Source organism: Bison bison, unplaced genomic scaffold (genome assembly GCF_000754665.1).
Source record: "Bison bison bison isolate TAMUID 2011002044 unplaced genomic scaffold, Bison_UMD1.0 scf7180017864068, whole genome shotgun sequence".
In the NCBI taxonomy this organism is placed as follows: Eukaryota; Metazoa; Chordata; class Mammalia; order Artiodactyla; family Bovidae; genus Bison; species Bison bison.
Genome location: NW_011494640.1, coordinates 1,461,922 through 1,472,523, shown reverse-complemented (window position 1 = coordinate 1,472,523; position 10,602 = coordinate 1,461,922). Strand labels below are relative to the sequence as shown.

The following is a 10,602-nucleotide window of genomic DNA, read 5'->3' as shown; positions in this document are numbered from 1 at the left end:
CCCTGTTTCACAGCCAGTAGCCTGGGAAAAGGAGCACAGGCCAAACAAGGGAAGAGGTAGGACAGGCAAGTGGCCCAGCAGGATCGGACTGCAACGCCCCCACTTCCCAGGAGGGGGCGCACTGTCATCCACAGCCACCCATCCCTCCAGGAGCTCAGCCCTGCAGGTGCAACACAGATTCCAGAGCCAGGACCGACATCTTCACAGTCACGTGGCAGGAAGGCAGGGATAAGCTTCCAAATGGAAAGACCCAGGTCCAGAGAAGGGTAAAGATGGCTGGAAACCTGGAGTGACAGAGCAGGTATGAGGCGGAGTCCATGAGCCCTGCTTCAAGTGCCCTGGACTCAAAACTACCTACCTCCTCCCGGTCCTGGCAGCTCTACTCCTGCGAGTGGGACTCCATGCTGGGCTGCCTCTGGAGCTCCTGGGTCCAGGGGTACTTCTTCTTGAATTTCTTGAAGGGTACGTATTCTTGAATTCCTTCCAAGACTGACCTTTCTTTTCCCAGGACCCAGAGGGATCTCAGCTCTGCCAGGGGACTCCAGGCTGCGGGAAGAACAGGCAGGGGTGGGGCAGCCAGCCCTGCCAGGCCCAGAGATCCAAGTGTCCACCCTGGCACTCTTTACATCAGCCTCGCTAGCCCCCTGGACAACACAAGTATGTACCAGGCCCCTTCCCGGCTTCCACCGGTTCAGGTCCCTTTTACTTGTTTCATCTCCTGGACTTCTACCTAAAAATGTGTTTGCCGTGTTCTCTGTTGTAAAATGGCTCTTAAACCACATTGCCTCCTCATGCTATTCAGATGGGGAGACCACTCCAAAAGGCAAGTGGTTTGTCCCAGGTCACAGAGCAGAGGGTGCCTTGTCTGGGACCCCATCTCCTGCCTTCCAGGGTATGCTTTCCTCCCAGGGCTGCCTTTCAGATTTTCCCCTAAGCAGAGTCTGGAAGCGTGTGTGTGTTTGGGGCAGCAGGGGTTGGGGGGCGCATAGAGGGCTTCATGACAGCCAAGGATGGGTGCTGAGTCAACCAATGAACTCTGACAGCAGATCTGTTTTCTCTGGGGGACTATTGGTGCCCTGGAAGAGGACAGAGGGATCAGGCAGGCACAGCGCCTGCCCTCAGCAAGCTCTGCATCTGGGCCTGAATATGGGGAACAGGAGTCTCTCCAAAGCTAACTCTAGACACCTCCCCACTCATACTAAGCTTCTCATCCCTGCCCAAGAGCCCTCAATCTTACCACTCTGCCTTTTTCCTGAAGTTGCTGTATCTTCCTCCCTCCCACTCCAATCTTTCTAGGCTCTTCTCCTCTCCCTCCCACATCAGCGTTTATCCCACCCTGTTTCACAGCCAGTAGCCTGGGAAAAGGAGCACAGGCCAAACAAGGGAAGAGGTAGGACAGGCAAGTGGCCCAGCAGGATCGGACTGCAACGCCCCCACTTCCCAGGAGGGGGCGCACTGTCATCCACAGCCACCCATCCCTCCAGGAGCTCAGCCCTGCAGGTGCAACACAGATTCCAGAGCCAGGACCGACATCTTCACAGTCACGTGGCAGGAAGGCAGGGATAAGCTTCCAAATGGAAAGACCCAGGTCCAGAGAAGGGTAAAGATGGCTGGAAACCTGGAGTGACAGAGCAGGTATGAGGCGGAGTCCATGAGCCCTGCTTCAAGTGCCCTGGACTCAAAACTACCTACCTCCTCCCGGTCCTGGCAGCTCTACTCCTGCGAGTGGGACTCCATGCTGGGCTGCCTCTGGAGCTCCTGGGTCCAGGGGTACTTCTTCTTGAATTTCTTGAAGGGTACGTATTCTTGAATTCCTTCCAAGACTGACCTTTCTTTTCCCAGGACCCAGAGGGATCTCAGCTCTGCCAGGGGACTCCAGGCTGCGGGAAGAACAGGCAGGGGTGGGGCAGCCAGCCCTGCCAGGCCCAGAGATCCAAGTGTCCACCCTGGCACTCTTTACATCAGCCTCGCTAGCCCCCTGGACAACACAAGTATGTACCAGGCCCCTTCCCGGCTTCCACCGGTTCAGGTCCCTTTTACTTGTTTCATCTCCTGGACTTCTACCTAAAAATGTGTTTGCCGTGTTCTCTGTTGTAAAATGGCTCTTAAACCACATTGCCTCCTCATGCTATTCAGATGGGGAGACCACTCCAAAAGGCAAGTGGTTTGTCCCAGGTCACAGAGCAGAGGGTGCCTTGTCTGGGACCCCAAACACTCGCTTCTCTCAGAAGCCAAAGACAGCCCTGGGGCCTCACTATGTACCAGGCTCTGCTCCAAGACATGTGTTAGCTCACTGAACCCTCAGGTGAGGCGCAGAGAAGGCAAGTGACCTGCCCACATGGCCAGTGAGTGGCAAAGCAGGACTAAAAACTCAGGAAGTCTGATTTCAGACAAAGACTGTTAACCACTGTGTCAGAGACCTCTGGCCCCCGGATACCCATTCTCTCCTGTTTCTAGACTAACAGGCAGTCCAGAATAACGACCATGTTTCTCAGTCTCGCTTGCACATGGATGCGTGGCTAACATCTAACCCAGAGAGAGGAGATGGTGTAGCTGTCAGGTCGCGCCGTTAATTAGGAGAGGCGTGTCCACTCTGCTTCTCCCCTTCTGGCTGGCTGCTGGCGTGGGTGAGCAGACTGACGGCTGCCACAGCCTCACACGAGTGCCAGAAAACTCCTCCCTTAATATGAGTCAGATCGTCGTGCTGTCCTGCCCCTAAACCTTCAGTGGCTTCCCATTCCTTCAGAAGAAAAGCCACTTCCTCCATGATGGGCAAGGCCTTCTCCTGCCTAGCCCTAAGCTATCCTCCCTTCCCAGATCAATCAGCAGGAAAATCTCACCCTTGTTTAACTCTCCCCACGTCTCCTGCTTTCCCAATTCCTTTCCCCACCCAGAAGACATTGATGTATTCATCAAGACCCAGCCCAAAGGGTATCGTGGGATATCATCTATGTGAAGCCTCCCCTGGCCCTACTGGCAGAATGAGCGACTCCCTCCTGTGGTCTCTCATGGTCTGTGTACAGCCCGCAGGAATAGTGACAGTCTTTCTGTACTGTCATAATCTGTAGATGCATCCACTTCTCCCATCTCTCAAGAATGAGAGTTAAGTCTGGGATATCTGTTGGTTGTCAGTGACCTGCACAGGCCTAGCCATCATGCCAGTGGCAGTCAAGTTCAATGAGTGCGAGAGAGAAGGATACGGGGTGTGAGTGTGTGTGTGTGGTGTGTGTGGGTGCCCTGAGCTGGCTGAAGGCCCAGGCCAAGGAGACAAAGAGGACGCTTAGAAATAGCCCTATCCTAAGCCCCAGGCCAGGCCTGGTGCCCAGATAGGCTGACCCTGAGTAAGGAGGTGGGGGCCCAGGATGGGTGGGTGGAGAGGTGTGGCTCCAGTGGGCTGTGGCCCTGCTGTCCTCTAGAGTCTGCAAGCCGAGGCAGATGGGCTCTGCCTGCCTGTTGTCAGGTGTCCTGGCACTTGGATTTCAGTGACCGCCCCCTTCAGTGACCAGCGAGTATTTCAGGCTGGGGCTAAACATCACCTGTTCCCTTGGCCCCACAACTTGTAGGGCAAAGGGGAATCCACCAGTCCATCCACTAAGGAGGGCCAGGGTTGGGGCAGAGATTCTGGAAAAGTTTGTCCCTTCATCCCTCTAGCCCCACCTCACCCTCTTCCCCACTTGGAAGTTCCCTTCCTGAACTACTGACTGCCAAAGGTTGAAGGATTAAAGAGATCACCTGGCCCAAGTCCTGCCATGGAGTTGGGGACACTGAGGGGAAAAGCCTGGCCCAAGGCTGCAGAGCGAGACAGGGCAAAGATGGCCACAGGGAAAGGTGATGTGGAATAGCAGTTAAGTCATACAAACTCTGATGCTGAAGCTCCAATACTTTGGCCACCTGATGCAAAGAGCTGACTCACTGGAAAAGACCCTGACGCTGAGAAAGACTGAAGGCAGGAGGAGAAGGAAGCAACAGAGGATGAGATGGTTGGGTTGAATGGTATCAGCAAATCAATGGACATGAGTTTGAGCAAACTCCGAGAGATGGTGAAGGACAGGGAAGCCTGGCATGCTGCAGTTGATGGGGTCGCAGAGTCGGACACTACTGAGCGACCAAACAACAATATACAAACTCCAAAGAAAGTATGCCTGGGTCCAAATCCTCACTCTCATGTGTAAACGGGTGATGGAGACAATGCACCTACATCCCTGAATCGTCGTGAGAGTTGTAAGAGCTGAAAGATAGAAAGTTGTTAAGTCCAGTGCTCAGCACTTAGTAAGGCTGCACTGACTTTAGCGGTCATCTTCTGCACCACAGTTTACAGCATACAAAGCTTCTCAACACCCAGTCTTATTTGCTCCTTCCAGCAACCCTGAAAGGTAGGTATTATGAGCCCCATCACACAGAGAAGGAAACAGGCACAGACACTGACCGGCCAAGTTCACACAGCTGACATGTCTCAACTGCCCACCAGTGGTCTTTCCATACCCAGCCCCCTGCCTCTGGCAGTTCATACACTGGTTCATCAAATAGAGACGGCGACATGGAGAGCTGGCCCTCGGCTCCTGACGCCTCCCTGGGCTCGTCTTACCCCTGCACTGGATGACCCAGTGCAGGGAAGACTAACGTGCTCATCTGACATCCCTTCTGCCTCTGATCCCAACCTTCTAATTCTTAGTCTTGCCACCACCCGCCCCAGAATGGGAAACCTCTCACTGCGGGCTCTGGTCCTGGTAGTCCCCCAGCCAACCCAGACCTTCCGACAAAAGGCTCTCTCCTTTCCCTCTCTAGTGTCTCTGTTCACTACAGAGCCCAGGGGTGCTGCCCTTCACTGACCCCCAGCCAACCCCAGGATCCCAGGCCCCTAAAAAAAGGCCCAGCCAGGCTGACAGCCTTGGCTCTGTATCTGCTTCCTGTAACACGCTTGGCCCCAGTCTCCCGAGGCCAACGGCAACTCCCTGCCAGGCCCCCTGCCATGGCCTGCCAGATCTCCTCACCTAAGGACGCAATACAGTGGTCACACGTCTGCACCAACCAGGTTCCCTGGGCCTCCTGGAGCTGCTGAAACTTCCCAGAATCTTGGGCAAGCTACTCCTAAATGAAGTGCACTCGAGGGAGTGACCATTGAACCACCTGTTTGGTGCCAGGTCACATGGCACTCGGACATGACCCAGAACTTAGGGTGGTGTGAGGTGCTGTTTGTAAGCACTAGGCTTACCTAATTGTACTTTACTTAATCCAATCTTAATCATCTGTAATTTTTCAGAGGCACATTTTTCATCTGATAGAGGAGTAATCTGGGGAAGGAGCCAGGAGCAGCCTCAAGTCCGGGATCTGGTTTATTTCCTGGGAGCCTCCCTGTCCCCAAAGAGACTCAGGCTACACCTATGTGTCCAAAAGGGCACTTCTCCCTTGAGAAGACTTGGGGCCCTACTCTCCACCGGAAATGGCCCTCAGGAATGGAATGAGAAAAGAAAGAGGAGAGGAGATGGGATACTTTGGCAGGAAGAAAGCTGAGAGCAGTAGACGAGGTGGGGGTAGGAGGGGGGCTTTTCAAACAGAGAGAACACTGACGGGGACAAGTGGCTTTCTTTGCTGGAGAGAGATCATCTGTCTACTCTATAAAGCCCTGCCCGTCGCTGCACCAGGCCCTGTGGGCACAGCAGGGAGCCTTCACAGGGTTTCTGGCTTAATAGGAAGACGGTGTGTGTGCGTGCTTCGTTGCTTCAGTCCTGTCCGACTCTTTGTGACTGTATGAACTGTATCCCGTCAGACTTCTGTCCATGGGATTCTCTAGGCAAGAATACTGGAGTGGGTTGCCGTGCCCTCCTCCAAGGGATCTTCCTGATCCAGGGATCGACCCCGAGTCTCTCATGTCTCTGGCATTGGCAGGTGGGTTCTTTACCACTAGCGCCACCTGGAAAGCCCCAAGAGGAAGACAAGTTCTGAAGCAAAAGGATTGCATGAAAGTAGGGTAAGGGCTACGACAGGGAGCTTTAGGGCTTCCTAGAGGCAAAGAAAATTAAGCTTAAAAGCGAACAGGAATTAACTAAAAGAGCAGAGCCTGGGACTCCCTTGGTGGCCCAGTGGCTGAGACTCCACACTCCCAATGCAGGGGCCTGGGTTCAATCCCTGGTCAGGGAACTAGATCCCACATGCCGCAACTAAAAAAAAAGATCCCACAGGCCACAATGAAGACTGAAGATTTTGTAATGCCGCAACTAAGACTGGGTGCAGCCAAATAAATAAAACTTAGGAAATAAAATAAAAAAGAGCAGGGCCTGGGATGGAAGAGTATTCTAGGCAGATAGCAAGCGAGAAACATGGCACCCCTTCAAGGCACAAAAAGGGCAGACTGGCTGCTGTGTAGGGGCCACAGCATGGGCGCTGTGGGGCCTGCCTCTCCAAGCAGGCTGAGAAGAGAAATAATTAACCTTTGTAATTGCATTCCCAATCCTACCTTATCTTCCCAGAGTCCTTGGGAGGTCAGCTGGGTGGGGCCTGCTTTTTGCAGATGGGGAAAGAGACCCAGAGAGATGGTGATCTGAGGCCACGGTTAGTAGATAAATAACAAGGGCAGGAGAGGAATGCAAGCGAGTCTCACTCCTGAGACCCTAAAGCTGGGGAGGCAAACAGATTCACTCACTCACTCATGCGTTCATACGCTCACTCCCTCAGTGCTCAGTAGTGATTCATTCACGCCTACTATTTGCCAGGCATCCCCCCTAGAGCAGCACTTAAGTAATAAATTAGACTTATGAGACAAATGAGATAAGGCTAAAAGAGTTTGGGCTGATTCTACCAGCAACAGGGAGGATGGCCAGTTTCTGAGAAGGAAGAGTGACTGCCCTCCACCAGGAGCTGCAGCCCATCCACCCCACCCCACCCAACCTCCCACAAGAAAACCCATTGTTCTCCTTCCAGGGAGCACTCTGCCACAGGCAGCAGTTTCTCAAAAGCAAAGCAGTATTGAGTAAATCTCTGTCTTCTGCCATCATTTGTTCTCTCAGACCCACAGTATCTAGAACTCTAGGGGAACAAGGAAGCGATTTCCTAGTGACAGAACACTCCATTCCTCCCACTGTGGCAGCTGTCCCTCTCACACTGTAAGTTCAGGGAGTGCAGAGCTGTGGCTCTCCTGTTCCCCCTGGGTCCCCACTGAGCCCAGCACAGTGCTGGGCACAGGCAATGCTCAATTTATTTAGAGAAAGACAGAAAGGGAGAGATGAGGAAACTCCTCTGCAGCATCTGAAGGCACCCAGTGACATCAGAGAAGAGAAATAGATATTTTGGATCCTCTCCTATGGGTCTCAAAGAGCCTTGGTTTATTCTTGAGCACTGCTGGGTCAACTGCCCTGGGGAGGAGACCCAGAAAGGAGAAGGGGTGAGGGGTCACCATTCATGGTGTGTGAGGCTTACCATCTGTTATTTCTTTCCATCCTCATGACAATTCAGAAAAGTAGATGGCCTCCCTCCATTTGGGAGGAAAGGAGACTCAAAAGGGGGAAGGCACTAGTTCTGGGTCTCTAGCTAGTAAGTGGCAGGCTTGGGATTTAGAAGCCAGGCCTCTTCCCAAAGATACTGCTTCTGAACAGACCATGCACCAAGGGAGGGGTATGAGGGTGTGGAGGGAAAGGTTGTCTAAGACTTGATTTCATGGCAGGCAGAGGCAGAGAACCCCACCACCATAACTAGCCAAAGAGGAAAATTCCCAGTTATTGGGGGTGGGCTGAGGGTGGTCAGCATCCACAGACTTAGGCCCTGACGGGGTAAAGGGAGGGTCTCCACATCCTGGGTCACTGGAGCCTCCGAGCTCAGCTTCTTTGGCCTCTACCTCTCGCATCTCTCCTGTGCCAGCAGCACATCCCCTAGCGTAGCGGAGGCGTCCAGATGGCAGGGAGGGCCAGGGAACAGCTGAAGATGCTGAGTAGGCCTCCATCGCCCGCCTTCCCATGGCCCCACGGATCATCCGGTGCTGCCAGCCCATCTCATTGGCTCTCTCCTGGTTACTCATCTCTCCTCTTCTCCATCTTTCCAGCCTGTGGTTGCTGTGGAAACACAGAACAGTGACATCACTATAGGGCGAGGGCTGGGGTGACGCTGCTCTTGGCAGGGACTGGTTCCTGCTGCCTGCTAGATGTTAAATCCACATCTGGATTTACCAAGGGCGACAAAACGGGGGGGGGGGGGGGGCAGGAAAAGGGACAGAGCTCACACACTCCCTCCCCTTGTGCCGCTTTCCCCCAGTGTAGTGAGCACAAGAGGGCGGGGAGGATGCAGGTGATCAGAGGGATGAGAAGCTGCACACACCTAGGAGGGAGAATAAAAGTTAAGGAGACAGGGTGTGGCTTGGGAGTCAATTCCAGTGAGCCAGGTCTGAGGGTGGGGCACGGGGCGGGTGAAGATGGGGGTAGAGCTTCAAGAATAAAGGGTCTGGGGTTTGTCTAGTTTCTCAAAGCACCGTGCTGTTCAGCTTAGACAGGGCCCACGAGAGGATGCAAAAGACTTCTGAAGATCTCTAGAGCCCCCTCCTCACAGCTACAGCAGTTTTCAATCCTGTCTCATAAATAAGAAAACTGAGGATCAGAGAAGCAAAGCAATCTGCCTTGTGTGGCCCGGCAGGTCAGGAGCAGAGCTGAGAGCAGGTCTCAGAAGTCCAGTCCAGCACTAACCATGGAGATAATCATTATCCTATAATGATAATAACAGTAGCAGCATTGAACACTGATTCAGTCTACCCTGCTTAGCATTTAAGAGCCTCCTACACCTCGGTGTGGTAAACACTGTCATTTCTCCCATTTTTGAGAGGAAGCTGAGACTCAGTGTGGCTTAAGTGAATTGCCCACACCCACACAGTTAGCACCCACTGAAATCAGAACTGGAACCCAGATCTATCTGCCAGGAGCTGCTCACCCACCCCAGCTCTCCAACACTGCTTCATAAGGACCATGTAGGGAGAGCGCTCTGGTCCCTGGCTCTCCAGCCACTCTGTTTCTGAGAGAGGAGGTGGCCCTGTGTCTAAAGGTTGTGACCTTTAGTTGGAAACCAGCTCAATCCCCTCCTCCTCCTACACCTGCTCCGGCAGTGAGGTCACTGGGGCTCTGTGCCCAGCCCTGAGGCGGGTCCCTGCAGCTTTGGCAGAAATAGGCCTGCTCAGTTCTGGCAAGTGGACCTGTCCAACAGAACCAAGAACTTGGGGGAGAAAGGGCTCTTCCTCCCTGGCCTGCTTCCCAGAACGTTAGGGGAAGGGAGGCAGATGTTCTCCACTTCCACATTCAGAAGCAGAGGTCCAGGGAGGTGGCCCGCCACACTGTATGTGTGTGGCAGAGCTGGAGGGATCCCAGGGCTCCTGGGCCCCACCCTGCGGATCTCTGCTGGCTCAAGTGCAGTTGGGCACCATTCCCTTCTGTTTTGCGTTTTCCTTCGTAAGCTTGTCATGTTCCCAGTTGTCTCTCCAGAGCCTAGCCCAGGGCCTGGCACAAAGTAGGTGCTTTAATAACTGTTGGATTAAAAAAAGGAAGGGTTCCTCTAAACCTCAAGTCTGCTCCTCTGTAAAAGGGATGATAACAATAACACCTACTTCAGGAACTTGGTTTTAAAAGTTCAATCAGACAATGCACTTAAAGCCCCCAGCATGCAATAAACAACACAAGGTGGATCTTATCATTAAAAGTGCTTTGGAAACTGTAGTGTCGAACAAGGTAGATTAAGGCCAGTCTCTGAAAGTGCAGGCTGCCTGTGGAAGGCTGCCTGCCGGTGGAAGGTCAGAGAAAGGACGGCAGCTGGGAGCCAGTGGCAGTCAGGCAGAACAGAGCTGTCCTTGAGTCTTGAAGAGCCGGCTGAAAGGACGGAATTTCGGAAGGAGAGTGAGGAGGCAACGGCCGACAGGAGCAAAGGCTCAGAGCTGTGCGCAGAGGTCAGAAAAGCCTGGCGCACGGGCAGGGTAGAGGGGGAGCTGGACAGCTGGGAGGAAAGGCGCGCGGTAGACATTCCGCAGGGAGGGGCGAGCACGTGTGGGGCAGACGCGGCGCGTCGGACAGGGTCACGCTTTTGCCGGGGGCGAGCAGAGGGCACACGCTGACCCCGGTGCCTCTCCCCGCTATCGGGCAGAGTGGGGAGCGGTGGGAGAGCACGGGCTCTGGGACCAGCTAGACCAGGCTCGCCACCTGGACTCCCCACTCACCGTCTCCTTATTTCCTGCGAACTTGTCAGCCCTACACTGAGTCTCGGCTCCCCTCACCTGTAAAATGAAGATCGAGATGATGCCTGCGCCGCCAAGAGTCGGCCAGCGCTTTCCCGGCGTGGGCATCATGCCCAAGGGGGAGTTTCCTTTCTCCTCTGGTTTCTCATCTCTGTTCTGACCCCAAGCTCCGGGAGGGACCAGGGTACGGATGTCGGTGGCCTGCGCCCCAGCTCTCGGGCACCGTGCCCCCCCAACTGCTTCCTTCTCAGATTCCGAAGAGCGCCTTGAGGCCAGGGAAGGGAGCAGGGCTTACCAGCCCGGGGCAGGGACACAGAGCCCGGGACCCGCGCTGACGTAGGCAAACTGGGTGCCACCGGGGCCCCTTCGCCCCTGGGAGCATTGGGGGATGGGCGATCAGCCCCGGA

General features: G+C 54.3%; 1 long non-coding RNA gene across 1 annotated transcript; it reads right to left on the bottom strand.

Annotated features, from left to right (window-relative positions):
- Positions 1 to 7,296: 7,296 nt before the first annotated feature.
- LOC104986355 lies at positions 7,297 to 10,594 on the bottom strand. The gene is made up of 2 exons (XR_825027.1): positions 10,235 to 10,594; positions 7,297 to 8,042 (listed from the first exon to the last, which is right to left on the bottom strand). It is a non-coding gene; the product is annotated as an uncharacterized LOC104986355 (long non-coding RNA).
- Between the last annotated feature and the right edge of the window lie 8 nt (positions 10,595 to 10,602).